Here is a 458-nt window from a genome sequence, read left to right on the forward strand (position 1 = left end):
CAATTAAATAAATCGAAAGGGCAAATACTTAAGAGGAGTTGTTGAACAAAGGTTTTTAATGAACATGATTAGGGGTCTTAATTAATCCATTCTGTCCCATCCCTCTTTAATTCAAATTGGCGTTTTTCATGCCTTAATTGTACCCCAACCTAGCTAATACAAAGATGAAGAAGAATTTAACATGGTAAAGTCTACACCATATATAAGTATCCTTTTGCAATTCAAATGACAGTTTTTGTTAGGGAAAAACACTTATATAGTAGCATATATCTTTGGCTCAATGTCACTCAAATTGCCTGCCACTGGACATTTTAGAATGGCTATCAGTTTATCACCTCTCCTAAACATGACACAAGAGGCTCGATAATTGTTTATTGGAATATTTGCCTTTGATTAGATTAGTATGATATTAAAATTTTCTTTAGATTTAGGAAAAAGTAACACTAGATCATATATAT

This window comes from Theobroma umbraticum, unplaced genomic scaffold (assembly GCF_002168275.2).
Source record: "Theobroma umbraticum cultivar Fairchild unplaced genomic scaffold, ASM216827v3 scaffold_50.0, whole genome shotgun sequence".
NCBI lineage: Eukaryota > Viridiplantae > Streptophyta > Magnoliopsida > Malvales > Malvaceae > Theobroma > Theobroma umbraticum.